The 19,371-nt window shown below is 37.8% G+C and overlaps 1 protein-coding gene across 3 annotated transcripts in view; it reads right to left on the bottom strand.

The window, feature by feature from the left end:
• LOC127847014 (neurobeachin-like protein 2) overlaps positions 1 to 18,515 on the bottom strand; it is a 69,772-nt gene extending 51,257 nt beyond the window's left edge. The window contains exon 1 of one of the 3 annotated variants that reach the window (XM_052378524.1): positions 18,319 to 18,515. The gene's annotated coding sequence lies outside the window, so the exon portion shown is untranslated. Of the gene's footprint in view, positions 1 to 5,459; positions 5,871 to 18,318 lie in introns of those variants that run through there. The other 2 variants (XM_052378511.1, XM_052378522.1) reach the window with 2 other exon arrangements.
• Positions 18,516 to 19,371: the final 856 nt, after the last annotated feature.

Below are 19,371 nucleotides of genomic sequence, written 5' to 3'. Positions count from 1 at the left end.
CTGATTTTGTTGATTTTTTTAATTATTGATCAAGTGTCTGTCTTGTGGTTTTTTACTTCACAACTCACTTCTTAAAACATGTAAAAATCAAAAGATGTGTGTTGATGTGAGTCTTGTTTTAGAAAAATCGGCTGAATGCATGAATGCATGATCCCAGATTAGCTTATGCAGTCTCACAGGCTTAACAGAGGCAACACTTTCCTTCTATTGTGAATTTGTATTTAGAAGATACTTTCTCTAAACGAAATTTGCATTAAAGCAAAAGGTGTAGTCACTGATTAGCCTATGCGGAATGCACAGGCTTATCTAGGACGGCACTTAACACTCATTCAGTGAGCCAGGTTTTCCCAGAACAAGGTTCATATATTTATGTGTAGTATTTTCAACATGTGCGCACACATTGCCTCACATGTCTGCAGTACACAAATGTGTCATAAAATGGACAGTTTTTGAAAAGATAAATATATTTTATTCTGTGACAAAACTTGGTTACATATTGCACAAGATGATATACCAGGATATAAATAGACCATCATTTATCATTTATACACACATCATGTAATTCTGTACAATTATACGGGTAGATGTTAACAATAAAGCTAAAATATATCACTTTTACAATTATTTGATAAAACAATTTAATGTGCCTAGATTTTAATTTGTATTTTGTTTGGTACTAAATGTTTGTTAATAAAATTTATTATGCCACGACAGCGCATTTACGTTGGAGACGCTGACATGATATTTTAAAGTGTTATCGGATACCCATCCGATAACAGTTTTAAGCTCCGCCCATCAATATCCGTTTAAAACTCCGCCCATATTTGGTTAACTTAATGATTTTTTTAGCGTTCCATGTTTTAGCCCCGCCCATTCTGAGAACTACTTTTTTGTAGGCGTGGTATGTCGCTTCTTTGATTTGAATGGAAACAAACAGCGATTCATATTTTATTCAGAAGTTAGAACATTAATAAACAATAAGTTGTTTTTTAAACAAAACTAACACTTTATTAAGTATATATCTATAGGGAAATATAAATTAAATGAGCATTAATCAATGGAAAAAAATTAAACAAATACAAATGTGCACCGCTAGCCTACCATTAATTGGCTGCAGATGAACACAATTTAAAACAGTAATGATAAACATTTAAAATGTAACACAAATATACTTAACACGTTTTAAATAAAATATGACAAATTTGATCAAGTTAAAGAAGAATTTATGACAAATATTCACTAAACATCTCGTCTAAGATTATATAAAAAAAAATTAACTAATACTTTACAAATGCTTTCCTTTTTTGTGTCATTCTTATAAAAAGCAAGGCAAACAGGTGAATAGCATACACAGTGAATTAACATTGACAAAGTAAAATAATTAATACTTGATTGAGATGCTTTGCTAATGCCTGCCATGCCTAATAATACATGACAATTTCAATTTTTAAGTGTCTGAAATCAAACTTTCACAAAAAAAAAATGATTCTATCTCCACAACCAAACAGGAAATTTGTGTGGTCAACCTGAAAATAAAATAAAGATTCCTTTAGAAAAAAAAAACATCATCAAACATTCATTGCATAACTGCTTTAACCCTTTCAGTGCTGGAACCGAATTTTGAAGGCCTTTGCAAACAGTTTGGATCCAGATGAGACGCCACAAAACGTGGCGTCTCATCTGGATCCAAACTGTTTGCTTTTCTGATAGTAATCTTTGAAAAAAATGAAGAAAATGCTTATTTTACAAATTCAGCAGACGACATTTTAGCAGACGACAAATTTCCCAGCATGCAAAGGGTTAAAAATAAAAATCCAGATATATAATTTGTATTAAAATTGAAACTTTATAAATATAGTGACATATAGATTTATAACATGTTCAGATAAAACAATTACATAAATACTCTCAAAAATAAATTTGTCAACAAAAAAGTATTACCTTTCCCACAAATTAATTAGATGGGTTGATGTGAAGCTGTGCCGGGATGCAGTTGGGGGGGGGGGAATATCTCGAGTTGGTTGAGAGGCAGAGAAAGATCGGAAAAGTGCAACTGACGAGGGTAGAACTGTGCCGCCAAGAATTTTGGTAGATATCATCACCCATGGAATGTGTGGTCGCAACTTTCTGCCATTAAAAGAAAAACATTTCATATTATAATAAAATAAAACAAATCCAACAGGAGATAACATTTCAAAATAGAGTGTTTTAATAACATTTTTATGGCACAACTTGAACAAATTACAACTTTAATAGACACAATATTATTAATACAAAATGAAAATGTATAAACTCCACTTTATATAAAAATAATTAAGAATTTCTTTTAACTTAAAATATTTTTATTATGGACTCTGGGCTTTTTTTGCTTATTAAGGGAATATGTGTTTGTTTTCCTAATTTGAGAAATTCGGGACTCAAATTTTCACAATTTAAAAAAGTTTGCAACTCATTTTTTCACAATGTTGATCTGTGGGCGACACAATTTTGAACAGTTTTCGACACATGTTTTCAAAAAAGTTGCACAGCGCGCAACTCATTTGTTCACAGTTTTCAACAGTGATTTTTTTTATGAACAGTGCGTGACTCAATTTGTTCACAATTTTGAACAGTGTGCAACTCATTTTTAAAATTGTGAACAGTGCGCGACTCATTTTTCCACCATGTTGAATAAACAGTGCGCGACTCCTTTTTTTCCCAAATTTTGAACAGTGCGCGACTCATTTTTACAAATTTTGAACAATGCGCAACTCATGTGTTTTCACAATTTGAAGAGTTTCTGACTTATTTTTTTGTAATTTTGAATGAACAGTGCCCCACAAAATTGTCCCCCATTTTTGAACAGTGCGCAAATGATCATTCCAAATTTTGTACAGCGCGTGACATGATTTTTTCACAATTTTGAACAGTGCTCAACTCATTTTTCCACAATTTTGAATGAACAGTGCATGACATATTTTTTTGCAAAAATTTGAACAGTGAGCAACTCATTTTACAAATTTTGTACAGCGCGTGACTCATTTTTTCAAAATTTAATTTATGAAAAGTGTGCGACTCATTTTTCCACAATTTTGAAATCATAATGAACAGTGGGCAACTAATGTTTCCCACAATTTTGAACAGTGCGCGACTCATTTTTTCAAATTTTGGTACAGTGCGTGTCTCATTTTTTCACAATTTCGAACAGTGCGCAACTCATTTTTCCACAATTTTGAATAAACAGTTTGCGACAGTAGAACAACTGGCACTGATCATTGGTTCATCAGCATGAGAATGGGTGTAAAAAAATGGCATAAATAACGAAACATGTGTGTTTAAGCATGCATACATAACAATGAAACTTACCAACCACTCGGCCAGGAAACATATGGTGCAGAAGCTGCGGGATTCAGCATGCTCTCCCACTGATATTATGCAGATCAGTGGTCAAACTGGCAGTCAACTTATGTTGGGATTTCCCAATTGTGAAAATAACCTCTGCAATCTCCAAACACAAACATGTTCATTTATTGTCAGTCAAACAGCAATTAATCCATCATGTCACCCTGACAGTCTCAAAACACGATGCAAAACCAAAGCATTTTCGTTTCGTCTAACACACAGCTGGTAACGTCGCTGAATATTGCACAAAAGCAGCTTCATTATATAGTTCCAGCGACTCGAAATACACGTTCCCCACCCACTTTGATTTCGCACGTGAAGGCCTGTTTTTTGGGGAAAACTGTGAACATCTCACAACTAAACGTATATTACGGAGATGGACAAGTTGAAAAATAAATCACTCTTATCACTTCCAAATTGCACACTACGTTAAAATCCCGTTCCATTTGATTATTGTATTTATTGTTTGAAATTTTCACTCTACACATTCGCTTTGAAAATAGCGGTTGGTGTGTACTCTTGGAAGTACATGTCGAATGTGTTATTGTAAAAAATATTAGTATTGTGTTTTTAGTGCAAAAATTGTTCTTTTAAGTTTCGATTTCTCGCTTTAGTTTTTGTATTATGTGCGTTTAAATTTGATTGATTGTTGCTTACTTTCGAACTATTTTTTTATGTGTAAATATATATGCATAGACGCTAGCGGATGTAATCAGGTTGCTACTAATTTGCATATTTATCAATGAATTTAGCGGTTGTTTGTTTTTGTTTGTTTTGTGAATATTTTCTTATTTACTTTAAAATGTGGCATAATAAATAGAATATATGGTTGGTGACTTTTGATATCATGTGATATAAGACTCGTCCGATATGGCGTGTGAAAAGGCTCGGCAAGCCTCGCCTTTTCCTACGCCATATCAGACTCGTCTTATATCACATGATATCAAAAGTCACCAACCATATATTCTCTATATCACATATTTTGTGTACTGAGAAAACCAAGCTAAAAAGTTTAAATATAAAATAAACTACACCAAATAGCATCAGTAATACAGTGTCCGATAGCTACCAGTAGTGTATACGGATTGTTCTTCCAATTTATTTCTACATGTGCCGCGTTCTGGAAAATCTGGATTTAAAGCATGTGAGTAAAGTGTTGTCCCAGTCCACACACGCTTATCTAGGATGGCACTTTAAGGCATGTGAGTAAAGTGTTGTCCCAGTCCACACACGCTTATCTAGGATGGCACTTTAAGGCATGTGAGTAAAGTGTTGTCCCAGTCCACACTCGCTTATCTAGGATGGCACTTTAAGGCATGTGAGTAAAGTGTTGTCCCAGTCCACACTCGCTTATCTAGGATGGCACTTTAAGGCATGTGAGTAAAGTGTTGTCCCAGTCCACACTCGCTTATCTAGGATGGCACTTTAAGGCATGTGAGTAAAGTGTTGTCCCAGTCCACACACGCTTATCTAGGATGGCACTTTAAGGCATGTGAGTAAAGTGTTGTCCCAGTCCACACTCGCTTATCTAGGATGGCACTTTAAGGCATGTGAGTAAAGTGTTGTCCCAGTCCACACTCGCTTATCGGAAATGGCACTATCTGCTTGTATGGTAATTCTTTGTTGAAAGTAAGTCTCCTACTAGCAAAATCAATTTGAGGAGGGAAGCATCTTCCCTGACTCGCCAATGCGGACAGCAAGGCTAATCTGGGTTGACACTGTACGCACATGCATAAAGCCCAATTTTCCCAGAATGAGTTTCATAAACAATGACCCAAAAGATGCCAATAAATGGGCGAGTAGAATATTCTACCTAGTTTAACTCTCTCAGAGCTGGAACCAAATTTTGAAGGCCTTTGCAAATAGTTTGGATCCAGATGAGACGCCACAGAACGTGGCGTCTCATCAGGATCCAAACTGTTTGCTATTCTGATAGTATTCTTTGAAAAAAAAATCAAAGAAAATGATAATTTTAGAAATTCAGCAGACAACATTTTAGCAGACGACAAATTTCCCAGCATGCAAAGGGTTAACTAGTCCATTCTGTTTGCATAAAATCTTGTTTAAAAGTGTATTACCCTGTGTACCTCAGTGACTGAGGAGTTAGCCTTAACGTCGATGCAGTATCTCTGGACTAGCTGCATGTCGAAGGCGATGGGCTCGATGTAGTAACGGTGATTGTCCCACTCACACTTGATCAGGCCGGCGGATGAGAGAAATTACTGGGCTTTCGTCAACTTTTGAATTTGAAAAAAAAGACGTTGGAAAATGGCGCCCTTGGAAAATCCTCATTTCCTGGGCTCCGATTTTTGAAATTTTCACATTTGTGTGTTACCGTACCAAGTATTCCTTGCAGAAGTATGCCCCGAAATGTTAATTGAACAAGTTGGTCTGCATTATACATTGATACAAAGCTATTCTGACTGCTAACTTGCGAGAAATTCATTGTGTCTTTCCTCAATCGGCCATATTTGGCGCGCGCTTGTTGTTGTTGTACTACTATGTTGAAAGGGCTGTTGTCGACATAGCGAATAGCGCGTCTGAGGGGCATTTGATGGCACTGATTTTTGAGAAGAGCAAAGATATAAGCCAAGTGATTTAGTACGTTGTTATTTCTGTATTTAGTCTATGTATGTCATATGTTGCTTTGTTAATTTGCGTGCGTATGTGAGCAAAGTCATGTAATTGCGGATTGCGCCAGTAAAGTGAAACTGAAAGCATCCTCGTGAAAGCAAAAGGAAAGTAGAAGTGGATGTGGAAAGAAGTTCGAAGCGGATTTCGTATTGTGTTTTGAGTGATTTGTTATTGAGCGGTGATGATTAGCGCAAGAGATAAATGAATGTATGTTGTGTGCACTGTAATGTAGCGTCGCTGCGCTTGCGAAGAGACTCAGAGTTGCGTATGCGGACTATGTTGTGGGCATGCGCGTATGGCTGGTTAATTATGGTAATTTTCACATTTTGCTAGGGATTCCGGAAATAGTTATGGTAATGTTCACATTTTGCCGGGGATTCCGGAAATAGTCGCTGCATCACGATTGGCTGATTTATGGTGAAAAGACACTAAGATATTTGCTTCACGTGGTGATTGTCGAAAGTAGTGCCTATTTGTAAAGAGCTCTCTTTCTCTTCTGGATGAAAGGCCATTTTGCGATCGCGCTAAGTCCTTTAGTGGTTATCAACTGTTTCCTAAGTGTGTCTGCAACATGTATTTCATTGGCAGCGACGTTGACAGACGAGAGTTTGTGGTGCATTTATTGAAGTGAAGGTTTATCGCTCGCTTGCATTTGGGCGAATGGGATTTTCTTAGAAGCTGCGTGATATAGGTTTTTGATTGCATCTTTCGGAATAAGATCGATTGATCTTTAAAACTGATACTAGCCTTGCACAGTCTGATGCAAAGAAAAGGCAGGAGCATAAACGTCGGCCGTTCCATATTTGGGAATTAGATGCAGTGTCAACTAAGTAATATACTCTTGACCAGTCAGGCAACCCCAAATCGTATACTGACCGAAGCCGCATACAGTTTGAGGCTGCCTGGTTGGTCACTATTGGGTTTTCTCATTTACCCAGAGTGTACTGAACATTTTGTCCTGGGTATCAATCAGTGTATAATCAACGATTTTAATAGCAATCAATGTCGGTTGCTCTTTTAAAGTGATATTATGGGCATCTAACAGTGTATAGGTGTCTATAGCAACCGTTGTTTATTTTTGGTGTTTTCACTTCATACACATGTATATTTGTTAATGCAGCATCAACATACTAAAACAACATCCCGGAAAGTGAAAAATTGCATTTGAATATCATCCGTACTTTGTGAATGTCAATTAAGTTTTAGTGCAGATTCGTTCATACGACACAAAGACACTCTTTTGTTTTACGGATCATTTCGGCTTAGAGGACTGGGTGAGTCATGTAAAATATCGAATATAATTTATATATTTTTTATAAACAACTGGTAGCAAGATGAGTTGCAGATACGTGGTCTGTTACCACATTTGAACTAACTCTTTTGACCAGTTAATTCTTTTCAGCTAAATTCATCAGTGAAAAATGCCCATAATATCACTTTAAATAACACAATGATAATGTCGTCGTCAGAGATGCGAAACTAACGACCGCGTTGTAGAACATCGGGCCAAGACTCACCCATGGAAACCATTCGGCAAACCTATTTTGCTTTTCGAGTTAAAACTCGAAACACCTGCATTAGATATGAGTCGCATAATGTGCGTAAAGCGTCGTCCCAGATTAGCGTATGCATTAAGTCATGTTTCCTATCATGCGACCCTCGTATATCTATATATCAGCTGTCAAGAAAACCTTATCAGTTAGTACTGCTTCAGCACAATTCATTTGAAAGACAAAATGAGCCTCGCTCTGGGAAAACACATGTGCATGTCCTTTCAGCGCAGTGGTTGGTATACACGCTTCTCACCAAGGCTTCAATCCCAGACTCAGTTGTTGGCATGATGCGAGTGATTTAGTTTCTTAACTATATTGTAAACGTTTGTTTTATAATGCAGAACTGTTGGATAGAATTAAGAACATGATATTGAAGCGATAGATGCGGAATGTTATGTCCGTAACATTTAAAACATAAATAAATAATTTATTTATTAAAAAATAAAATAACGTCGAAATCAAATGAACAGATGTTTATTTCTATATGCCTATGACCACGCTGATCACTAATTCGTTGGAAATTTTAAGATATCTACAGCCGTTCAAAAGTTATCAATTTTTAAAAAATAAATAAAAAAATACATATGTATCATATAATGAAAAAAATATTTTTTTTTTGTTTTTAATAAAAAATAAACAGTTTATAGTGTTGTTTAAAAGTTTGAAAAAAAAAATTGAAAAAAATAAATGAATAAAAAAGTTATCATCAAAAAATGTTTTGTATTAAGCACCCTTTTCATAGACCGTCCCATTTACGTGCACAATTGAAATACGCTCGCTCGCTAGCTCGTTCGCTCCATCGAAATCAAACAATAAGATAGTGAAATCTCTATGAATTTTTGTCGCTGAATCCGAATCCGGTGTTAAGTTTTCGATATCTCGACTCGTAAAAGAATTATTGAGTTTAAATTGTGCATTTCGATAAGAATGCAGCACTCTTTTAACAGAAGCGCAAAACCCAGTACACCTTACATTCCAGTGAAATAAAACAATAAGATAGTCCAATCTAAGTGATTTTGTCTTCCTGAATCCGATTCCGGTGCTACTTTTCCGATATCTGGACCCCTTAAAGAATTATTGATGTTTGACTGATCGGTGGTTAAGTCTAACCATAATATTTAAGCATTTGTTGTATTTTGAACTACGGAAAATAATACATTTCATTACATCTAATCGCTGCATTCAATATTTGAGAGGTATTTATCTCACTAACACGGACGATCATGTTAATAAATGAATGGATGAATAGATAAACAAGACAATGTGAATATAAACAATTGTTAAAGTGACAGTATGGGCATTTTTTCACTGTTGAATTGAGCTGAAAAGAATTAACAGGTCAAAAGAATTAGTTAAAATGAGGTAACTGACCCATTATCTACATCTCATCTTGCTACCAGTTGTTTATAAAAAAATATGTATTATTTTCTATATTTTACATGACTCACCCAGTCCTCTAAGCCGAAACGATCCGTAAAACAAAATTGTGTCTTTGTGTCGTATGAACGAATCTGCATGAAAACTACATTTAGACTCACATCGTTCATCGAATCATTTCTGTCGTCAGTTGTCAAAACGAAAGTACGGTTGACATTCAAATGGATTATTTTGCTCTTTCCAGCATATTGTTTTAGTATGTTGATTAACAAATATAAGTGTATATGAAGTGAAAACACCAGAAATAAACACAACGGTTGCGATAAACGCCTTCAGACTGTTAGATGCCCATAATATCACTTTAAGCTTCCAACACAAAGCACAGGAAGAACCCAGGGACGCATTTCCAGGAGAGTAAACTCTCGGGACCTACGGTCGCTCTAAAATGGCCACCTGGTGACACAGAATATTCGCTTCGCGAATAACCGTCTTCGGCCTCGGCAGGTGCTCAGTTGTTAGTTAGTCGCTATAACACGATGTCAGCCAGTATAAGGCGTTGTCAGTCGCTATAACACGTTGTCAACCGGTACAAGGCGTTGTAAGTCGCTATAACACGTTGTTAACCAGTATAAGGCGCTGTAAGTCTTTATAAAACGTTGTCAACCAGTATAAGGCGCTGTCAGTCGCTATAACACGTTGTCAACCAGTATAAGGCGTTGTCAGTCGCTATAAGACGTTGTCAACCAGTATAATGCGCTGTCAGTCTTTATAACACGTTGTTAACCAGTATAAGGCGCTGTCAGTCGCTATAACACGTTGTTAACCAGTATAAGGCGCTGTCAGTCTTTAAACCACGTTGTTAACCAGTATAAGGCGCTGTCAGTCGCTATAACACGTTGTCAACCAGTATAAGGCGCTGTCAAACTTTATAACACGTTGTCAACCAGTATAAGGCACTGTCAAACTTTATAACACGTTGTCAACCAGTATAAGGCGCTGGCAAACTTTATAACACGTTGATTGATTAATAAAGGAACATTACTCTAAAAATATCATCGACATAATATAACCATCACTTTTTGTAAATGACAGCGCAATATGGGCTACATCTCAATCCCCACAATAAGCCGTCAATCAAATAAAAAAGCCCTTACTGCGATCGAAAGCTGGAGAACAACTTTTGGATTCCAAATGAGACGTAACGATCTCCCACAACTAATACTTTGTGATATACCATTGTACAGGCTAATCTGGAATAACAATTTATGAACATGCATTAAGACCCATTTTTCCAAAGCAATGGTCATGTGTAAAATGTCCCATATCAAAATGTTCAGCGATTTCTGTAAGGCATTCTTTGGTGTGCTAGGAGTTCCTGTGTGTGTTTCGCATAAAATTACTAAAATAAATTTTCAGTCATCACTCATCTGAAGCTTTTTGTTCAACATTCATATGATCCTGTAAAATCATTGATATTCGTGGGACATCAATTTAAGTTGATTTTGTGGGTTTTACTAATCCACAAATTTTAAAACAAAAAAACTTCAGAAAATAAGCGATGTAAAGTCAAAGTCCTTTTCGAAAAGCAGAAATACAAGAAGTCACATGTCTTGGTAGTAATTTAAAAAATACACAGACAAGATTCCATGCAAACAAAGATAAGTGATTTTACAGTATTCTGCTCTATTTTAACTAATAATTTATAATACTGTTTATCTTTCACTTTATATATCTACTGGGTAATGTTATGTTTTGAAATCACGAAAATATGTGAACAACTACCTGTAAGTCTAACCATTAGTGGGAGACTTTGGGAATGCATGTGAGCCTTGGTCTCTAAAAACTGGGCTAAATACATGCGTTTAAAGTGTTTTCCCGGATAAGCCTGTGCAGTCCATACAGGATAATCAGGATTACATTTTCAGCTTTAATGTTTTTTTGTTTAAAAAAAGTCACCTCTTACTGAAGATCAATTTTAATCGGAGTGTGGCATCCCAGATAAGCCTGTGTGGACATGCACAGCTAATCTGGGATGACACATAACACACATGCATTAAGCCTTGTTTTCCGAGATTAAGACTCATATCAACAGAAGTAGCGCTGTAGTTATTGTTATGTATTCATCTATATCCACCTCCTACAAAAATGACCTAATACGATTGGCTTAGAGTGGTCGCGTGCCCATGGTATATTTTCCATACATCCCGAGTAATTTCCATACACCCCAAGTAATCGAGTAGTCGGTTGAGAGAAATCTTATCAGTTAGTACTGCTTCAGCACAATTCATTTGAAAGACAAATGAGCCTCGCTCTGGGAAAACACATGTGCATGTCCTTTCAACGCAGTGGTTGGTATACACGCTTCTCACCAAGGCGACCCGGCTTCAATCCCAGACTCAGTTGTTTGCATGATGCGAGTGATTTAGTTTCTTAACTATATTGTAAACGTTTGTTTTAAATGCAGAACTGTTGGATAGAATTAAGAACATGATATTGAAGCGATAGATGCGGAATGTTATGTCCGTAACATTTAAAGAGACAACACTTAATAATTTATTTATTAAAAATAAAATAACGTCGAAATAAAATGAACAGATGTTTATTTCTATATGCCTATGCCACGCTGATCACTAATTCGTTGGAAATTTTAAGATATCTACAGCCGTTCAAAAGTTATCAATTTTTAAAAAATAAATAAAAAATACATATGTATCATATAATGAAAAAAAATTTTTTTTTGTTTTTAATAAAAATGAAACAGTTTATAGTGTTGTTTAAAAGTTTGAAAAAAAAATTGAAAAAAATAAATGAATAAAAAAGTTATCATAAAAAAATGTTTTGTATTAAGCACCCTTTTCATAGACCGTCCCATTTACTGCACAATTGAATACGCTCGCTCGCTAGCTCGTTCGCTCCATCGAATCAAACAATAATGATATGAAATCTCTATGAATTTTTGTCGCTGAATCCGAATCCGGTGTTAAGTTTTCGATATCTCGACTCGTAAAAGAATTATTGAGTTTAAATTGTGCATTTCGATAAGAATGCAGCACTCTTTTAACAGAACGCAAAACCCAGTACACCTTACATTCCAGTGAAATAAAACAATAAATAGTCCAATCTATGTGATTTTGTCTTCCTGAATCCGATTCCGGTGCTACTTTTCCGATATCTGGACCCCTTAAAGAATTATTGATGTTTGACTGATCGGTGGTTAAGTCTAACCATAATATTTAAGCATTTGTTGTATTTTGAACTACGGAAAATAATACATTTCATTACATCTAATCGCTGCATTCAATATTTGAGAGGTATTTATCTCACTAACACGGACGATCATGTTAATAAATGAATGGATGAATAGATAACAAGACAATGTGAATATAAACAATTGTTAAAGTGACAGTATGGGCATTTTTTCACTGTTGAATTGAGCTGAAAATAATTAACAGGTCAAAAGAATTAGTTAAAATGAGGTAACTGACCCATTATCTACATCTCATCTTGCTACCAGTTGTTTATAAAAAAATATGTATTATTTTCTATATTTTACATGACTCACCCAGTCCTCTAAGCCGAAACGATCCGTAGAACAAATTGTGTCTTTGTGTCGTATGAACGAATCTGCATGAAAACTACATTTAGACTCACATCGTTCATCGAATCATTTTTCTGTCGTCAGTTTCAAAACGAAAGTACGGTTGACATTCAAATGGATTATTTTGCTCTTTCCAGCATATTGTTTTAGTATGTTGATGCTGCATTTACAAATATAAGTGTATATGAAGTGAAAACACCAGAAATAAACACAACGGTTGCGATAAACGCCTTCAGACTGTTAGATGCCCATAATATCGCTTTAAGCTTCCAACACAAAGCACAGGAAGAACCCAGGGACGCATTTCCAGGAGAGTAAACTCTCGGGACCTACGGTCGCTCTAAAATGGCCACCTGGTGACACAGAATATTCGCTTCGCGAATAACCGTCTTCGGCCTCGGCAGGTGCTCAGTTGTTAGTTAGTCGCTATAACACGATGTCAGCCAGTATAAGGCGTTGTCAGTCGCTATAACACGTTGTCAACCGGTACAAGGCGTTGTAAGTCGCTATAACACTTGTTAACCAGTATAAGGCGCTGTAAGTCTTTATAAAACGTTGTCAACCAGTATAAGGCGCTGTCAGTCGCTATAACCACGTGTCAACCAGTATAGGCGCTGTCAGTCGCTATAAGACGTTGTCAACCAGTATAATGCGCTGTCAGTCTTTATAACACGTTGTTAACCAGTATAAGGCGCTGTCAGTCGCTATAACACGTTGTTAACCAGTATAAGGCGCTGTCAGTCTTTAAAACCACGTTGTTAACCAGTATAAGGCGCTGTCAGTCGCTATAACACGTTGTCAACCAGTATAAGGCGCTGTCAGTCGCTATAACACGTTGTCAACCAGTATAAGGCGCTGTCAGTCGCTATAACACGTTGTCAACCAGTATAAGGCGCTGTCAGTCTTTATAACACGTTGTCAACCAGTATAAGGCGCTGTCAGTCGCTATAACACGTTGTCAACCAGTATAAGGCGCTGTCGGTCTTTATAACACGTTGTCAATCAGTATAAGAAGCTGTCAGTCGCAATAACACGTTGTCAACCAGTATAAGCGCTGTCAGTCACTATAACACGTTGTCAACCAGTATAAGGCGCTGTCAGTCGCTATAACACGTTGTCAACCAGTATAAGACGCTGTCAGTCTTTATAAGTCTTTATAACACGTTGTCAACCAGTATAAGGCGTTGTCAGTCGCTTTAAACACGTTGTCAACCAGTATAAGGCGCTGTCAGTCGCTATAACACGTTGTCAACCAGTATAAGGCGCTGTCAGTCGCTATAACACGTTGTCAACCAGTATAAGGCGCTGTCAGTCGCTATAAACACGTTGTCAACCAGTATAAGAGCTGTCAGTCACTTTAACACGTTGTCAACCAGTATAGGGGCGCTGTCAGTCGCTATAAACACGTTGTCAACCAGTATAAGACGCTGTCAGTCGTTATAAGTCTTTATAACACGTTGTCAACCAGTATAAGGCGTTGTCAGTCGCTTTAAACACGTTGTCAACCAGTATAAGGCGCTGTCAGTCTTTATAACACGTTGTTACCAGTATTATGCGCTGTCAGTCGCTATAACACGTTGTCAACCAGTAATAGGCGCTGTCAGTCGCTATAACACATTGTCAACCAGTATAAGGCATTGTCAGTCGCGATAACACGATGTCAACCAGTATAAGGCGCTGTCAGTCGCTATAACACGTTGTCAACCAGTATAAGGCGCTGTCAGTCGCTAATACACTTTGTCACCAGTATAAGGCGCTGTCAGTCGCTATAAACCGCTGTCAACCAGTATAAGGCGCTGTCGGTCTTTATAACACGTTGTCAACCAGTATAAGGCGCTGTCAGTCTTTATAACACGTTGTCAACCAGTATAAGGCGCTGTCAGTCGCTATAACACGTTGTCAACCAGTATAAAGGCGCTGTCAGTCTTTATAACACGTTGTTAACCAGTATTAGGCGCTGTCAGTCGCTATAAACACGTTGTCAACCAGTATAAGGCGCTGTCAGTCTTTCTAACACGTTTTCAACAAGTATAAGGCGCTGTCAGTCGCAATAACACGTTGTCAACCAGTATAAGGCGATGTCAGTCTTTATAAAACGTTGTCAACCAGTATAAGGCGCTGTCAGTCGCTTTAAAACGTTGTCAACCAGTATAAGGCGCTGTCAGTCTATATAACACGTTGTCAACCAGTATAAGGCGCTGTCAGTCTTTATAACACGTTGTCAACCAGTATAAGGCGCTGTCAGTCGCTATAACACGTTGTCAACCAGTATAAGGCGCTGTCGGTCTTTATAACACGTTGTCAATCAGTATAAGGCGCTGTCAGTCTATATAACACGTTGTCAACCAGTATAAGGCGCTGTCAGTCGCTATAACACGTTGTCAACCAGTATAAGGCGCTGTCAGTCTTTATTACACGTTGTCAACCAGTATAAGGAGTTGTCCGTCGCTATGACACGTTGTCAACCATTATAAGGCGCTGTCCGTCGCTATGACACGTTGTCAACCAGTATAAGGCGCTGTCAGTCTTTATAACACGTTGTCAACCAGTATTAGGCGCTGTCAGTCGCTATAACACGTTGTCAACCAGTATAAGGCGCTATCAGTCGCTATAACACGTTGTCAACCAGTATCAGGCGTTGTCAGTCGCTATGACACGTTGTCAACAAGTATAAGGCGCTGTCAGTCTTTCTAACACGTTTTCAACAAGTATAAGGCGCTGTCAGTCGCAATAACACGTTGTCAACCAGTATAAGGCGATGTCAGTCTTTATAACACGTTGTCAACCAGTATAAGGCGCTGTCAGTCGCTTTAAAACGTTGTCAACCAGTATAAGGCGCTGTCGGTCTATATAACACGTTGTCAACCAGTATAAGGCGCTGTCAGTCGCTATAACACGTTGTCAACCAGTATAAGGCGCTGTCAGTCTTTATTACACGTTGTCAACCAGTATAAGGAGTTGTCCGTCGCTATGACACGTTGTCAACCAGTATAAGGCGCTGTCGGTCTATATAACACGTTGTCAACCAGTATAAGGCGCTGTCAGTCGCTATAACACGTTGTCAACCAGTATAAGGCGCTGTCAGTCTTTATTACACGTTGTCAACCAGTATAAGGAGTTGTCCGTCGCTATGACAAGTTGTCAACCATTATAAGGCGCTGTCCGTCGCTATGACACGTTGTCAACCAGTATAAGGCGCTGTCAGTCTTTATAACACGTTGTCAACCAGTATTAGGCGCTGTCAGTCGCTATAACACGTTGTCAACCAGTATAAGGCGCTATCAGTCGCTATAACACGTTGTCAACCAGTATCAGGCGTTGTCAGTCGCTATGACACGTTGTCAACCAGTATAAGGCATTGTCAGTCTTTCTAACACGTTGTCAACCAGTATAAGGCGCTGTCAGTCGCTATAACACGTTGTCAACCAGTATAAGGCGCTGTCAGTCGCTATAACACGTTGTCAGCCAGTATAAGGCGCTGTCAGTCGCTATAACACGTTGTCAGCCAGTATAAGGCGCTGTCAGTCTTTATAACACGTTGTCAACCAGTATAAGGCGCTTTCAGTCGCTATAACACGTTGTCAACCAGTATAAGGCGCTGTCAGTCGCTAGAGTGTTAACAAGGTAAATGTTGACGACGCATGACGGATTAAAGGCGATCACAATAGCTCACCATCAGCACGTTGTACTCAGGTGAGCTAAAAAAAAAACGAACATTTGTGAACCATTGATGGGTGACTTTGGGTATGCAAGTTGCATTTGAGCCTTGGTCTCGAAAATCTGGGTTAAATACATGTGTGTTTTCCCAGATAAGCCTGTGCAGTCCATACGGGATCATCAGGATGACATTTTCAGCTTTAATGGTTTTTTGTTTAAAGAAAGTCTCCTCTAACTGAAGATCAAGTTTAGTCGGAAGGTGTCCATCCTGTTTAGCCTATGTGGACTGCACAGGCTAATCTGGGAAAACACTTAACACATATGAATTAAGCCACGTTTTCACAGAGCATAACTAATTTCAACAAAAGTATCTTTGTAGTCATTTCTTATGTATTCATCTATATTTGATATTGATGTTTTCTATAAAAACAACTGATTTTGTTGATTTTTTAATTATTGATCAAGTGTCTGTCTTGTGGTTTTTTACTTCACAACTCACTTCTTAAAACATGTAAAAATCAAAAGATGTGTGTTGATGTGAGTCTTGTTTTAGAAAAATCGGCTGAATGCATGAATGCATGATCCCAGATTAGCTTATGCAGTCTCACAGGCTTAACAGAGGCAACACTTTCCTTCTATTGTGAATTTGTATTTAGAAGATACTTTCTCTAAACGAAATTTGCATTAAAGCAAAAGGTGTAGTCACTGATTAGCCTATGCGGAATGCACAGGCTTATCTAGGACGGCACTTAACACTCATTCAGTGAGCCAGGTTTTCCCAGAACAAGGTTCATATATTTATGTGTAGTAATTTCAACATGTGCGCACACATTGCCTCACATGTCTGCAGTACAAAAATGTGTCATAAAATGGACAGTTTTTGAAAAGATAAATATATTTTATTCTGTGACAAAACTTGGTTACATATTGCACAAGATGATATACCAGGATATAAATAGACCATCATTTATCATTTATACACACATCATGTAATTCTGTACAATTATACGGATAGATGTTAACAATAAAACTAAAATATATCACTTTTACAATTATTTGATAAAACAATTTAATGTGCCTAGATTTTAATTTGTATTTTGTTTGGTACTTAATGTTTGTTAATAAAATATCACATATTTTGTGTAGTGAGAAAACCAAGCTAAAAAGTTTAAATATAAAATAAACTACACCAAATAGCATCAGTAATACAGTGTCCGATAGCTACCAGTAGTGTATACGGATTGTTCTTCCAATTTATTTCTACATGTGCCGCGTTCTGGAAAATCTGGATTTAAAGCATGTGAGTAAAGTGTTGTCCCAGTCCACACACGCTTATCTAGGATGGCACTTTAAGGCATGTGAGTAAAGTGTTGTCCCAGTCCACACACGCTTATCTAGGATGGCACTTTAAGGCATGTGAGTAAAGTGTTGTCCCAGTCCACACACGCTTATCTAGGATGGCACTTTAAGGCATGTGAGTAAAGTGTTGTCCCAGTCCACACACGCTTATCTAGGATGGCACTTTAAGGCATGTGAGTAAAGTGTTGTCCCAGTCCACACACGCTTATCTAGGATGGCACTTTAAGGCATGTGAGTAAAGTGTTGTCCCAGTCCACACTCGCTTATCGGAAATGGCACTATCTGCTTGTATGGTAATTCTTTGTTGAAAGTAAGTCTCCTACTAGCAAAATCAATTTGAGGAGGGAAGCATCTTCCCTGACTCGCCAGTGCGAACAGCAAGGCTAATCTGGGTTGACACTGTACGCACATGCATAAAGCCCAATTTTCCCAGAATGAGTTTCATAAACAATGACCCAAAAGATGCCAATAAATGGGCGAGTAGAATATTCTACCTAGTTTAACTCTCTCAGAGCTGGAACCAAATTTTGAAGGCCTTTGCAAACAGTTTGGATCCAGATGAGACGCCACAGAACGTGGCGTCTCATCAGGATCCAAACTGTTTGCTATTCTGATAGTATTCTTTGAAAAAAAAATCAAAGAAAATGCTAATTTTAGAAATTCAGCAGACAACATTTTAGCAGACGACAAATTTCCCAGCATGCAAAGGGTTAACTGGTCCATTCTGTTTGCATAAAATCTTGTTTAAAAGTGTATTACCCTGTGTACCTCAGTGACTGAGGAGTTAGCAGTATCTCTGGACTAGCTGCATGTCGAAGGCGATGGGCTCGATGTAGTAACGGTGATTGTCCCACTCACACTTGATCAGGCCGGCGGATAAGAGAAATTACTGGGCTTTCGTCAACTTTTGGATTTGAAAAAAGACGTTGGAAAATCCTCATTTCCTAGGCTCAGAATTTTAAATTTTCACATTTTTGTGTTACCGTACCAAGTATTCCTTGCAGAAGTATGTCCCGAAGTGTTAATTTTACAAGTTGGTGTGCGTTACACATTGATACAACGCTAGTCTGACTGCTAATTTGTGAAAAATTCATTGTGCAATCGTAAATATGCATGATGGGCGCCATGCTTGTTGTTGTTGTATGCGCGGGAAAACGCGCCGTAGCCACAAGTAGAATTTACTACCCACAAGAAACTCGTCCAGTCTGGTTCCCACCTCGCAGAGCCTGGTTCCCGACGTCAAAATAGCGAATGCTACAGCGGGTACGACTACGAGGGGAGTTTGTGCTAATGATTTTTTCGAACACTATGCTCGTGTTTTTTTATGTTTGCTTAGTATGTGTGACCTACAGCATGTATTTGCTGATTGTGCAAATAAACTGAAACTGCAACCATGAAATTACTCTTTCACACTGTATGCGAGTCCGGTAAACCCTTTCTTCTTCTGATACAGCACTCCTTCTCAATAGAAGAGTTTGTGCTGGTGCCTATTGGTTAAGGGGTGAAAACTATACAAAGGTTTTCCAGATACGGATTACTAAATTCATGCTTGACACAGGCCCGGATCTGGAATGATTGAATCCATTGATCTGGTTTGCCTTTGATAGTGCGGATTAGAGAATCTTAAACTCTCGGGACCTACGGTCCCTCTAAAATGGCCACGTGGTGAAACAGAATATTCGCTTCGCGAATAACCGTCTTCGGCCTTCGGTCTCGGCAGGTGCTCAGTTGTTAGTTAGTTTAAAATGATTTCCTGTGTGCTCCTGATATTGGAAAGACATGTTTCTTGTGAGGACTATATAGAGAGTAGCG

The sequence above is a fragment of the Dreissena polymorpha genome, chromosome 10 (assembly GCF_020536995.1).
Source record: "Dreissena polymorpha isolate Duluth1 chromosome 10, UMN_Dpol_1.0, whole genome shotgun sequence".
In the NCBI taxonomy this organism is placed as follows: domain Eukaryota; kingdom Metazoa; phylum Mollusca; class Bivalvia; order Myida; family Dreissenidae; genus Dreissena; species Dreissena polymorpha.
The sequence above is the reverse complement of the archived record's forward strand: the minus strand, read 5'-3'. Positions and strand labels throughout refer to the sequence as shown.